The sequence below is a fragment of the Perognathus longimembris genome, chromosome 22 (genome assembly GCF_023159225.1).
Source record: "Perognathus longimembris pacificus isolate PPM17 chromosome 22, ASM2315922v1, whole genome shotgun sequence".
NCBI classification, from domain to species: Eukaryota; Metazoa; Chordata; class Mammalia; order Rodentia; family Heteromyidae; genus Perognathus; species Perognathus longimembris.
The window spans coordinates 25,139,794-25,141,280 of record NC_063182.1 but is presented as its reverse complement, the minus strand read 5'-3'; the positions used below and the strand labels follow the sequence as shown (position 1 = coordinate 25,141,280).

Below are 1,487 nucleotides of genomic sequence, written 5' to 3'. Positions count from 1 at the left end.
CTAGTTGCTACCGTCATTTGCTAAAGTGATAATAAAATATTTTTAGTTATCGTAATTTCTTTTTCCTGCTGGATATCCAGAAGTATTTTCTTGGTACATGGAATATATTAGCAGGACTTAGTGTCTACCAAAGTGTCTACCAAAGGACTAAATAAGCATTGTTATTTCAAAAGAAAGTTCTGTTTTACCTTGGCCTAAAGGTTACATTTGTGCTGGCTTTGGTAGCACATATACTAAAATTGAACTATACAGGATTAGCACGGCACCTCCATGAGAATGACATGCAAATTTATGAATTTTTCTGTATTTTAAAAGGGAAAGATGGCAGGTGAACAATACTAAAATACGTTGTGTCTATGTATGAAGATGGTATAGAGAGCTATTTAAAATTTGCAAAGTAGGAGCTAGGGGCAGGGAAAAGAGAAATGGAGGGGATTAATCTGATCAAAGTATAATATGGGAAAGCTTGAAATACCATGGTGAAACATTTTTGTATAATTAATATACGTTAATAAAAATATGACAAAGGATATATTTTAAATCCATAGGCCTTACATCTTATTTTGAATAAATGTATCACTACACTTCAGGAACACACAGACACACACACACACACACATACACACACACACACACACACACACACACACACACACACACACGAGAACTGCCTAAAACTATACCTGCTCAGTCCTGCACATTAGGTAGTAGCAAGAACTCATGAAGACTACTTTAAAGTCATTACAGTTTAGGAATCCTACTTCTGTTTCATCATCTCTCCCACCTTCTCTCCCTCCCTTCCTCCTTCCCTCCCCCTCCTTCCTTCCCTTTTATTTCTGCATTAGGATGGTTGTAGCCAGTGCAGGCACTGGGTCCACTAGCTACTACCTGTGGCCATCTTGGGGAACTTTTTCCTTCTCCACTTAGGCCTCATTTGTTCTTTCTTTTCTCCAGGGTTTCTAACATTGGCCTCCTAGTGACATCTAGTGGTATCTGTGGCATAGAGCTGCCAGCTTTTTCTCTGATTTTTGACTCTGGTTTTGAGTTCTCTGATTTTGATTTCATGTATTAAGAGGGACAGTTCCAGTTATTGCTTTCCACATAAGAGACCCCAGGCCCTGTGCTCTGAGGCTCCGGCTCTTTCTGGGTAGGTTTCTCAGGTATCATGTCCTTCCTCTTAGAGATGTTAACACATTACTTTCACTAGTTTTGTGAGGTTTCACTACAGAGAAGTTTGAAGGGACTTTACTAATCTGGATTTCTTACTTCTCCTAATCAGTAAAAAGTTTGGTAGTATTGCTCTTCTTAGGCTACTGTGATTCAGGTAATAAGAAAAGATGGCTTTAAATGCCTCCTAGATGCTATGGTTTTTAAATCATTGTCTCAACCTACACTTGACATGGATGCCTGATTGACTTTTCACTGGGATATCGTGGCAGAGACACTAGGGCTCACTAACATCCCATCCGCTTCCACTTCCACTTTAC

The 1,487-nt window shown here is 39.2% G+C and overlaps 1 non-coding gene across 1 annotated transcript; it reads left to right on the top strand.

Moving 5' to 3' along the window:
• Positions 1-209: 209 nt before the first annotated feature.
• On the top strand, positions 210-311 carry LOC125340237. Its single transcript, XR_007208720.1, has one exon. It is a non-coding gene; the product is annotated as a U6 spliceosomal RNA (small nuclear RNA).
• Positions 312-1,487: the final 1,176 nt, after the last annotated feature.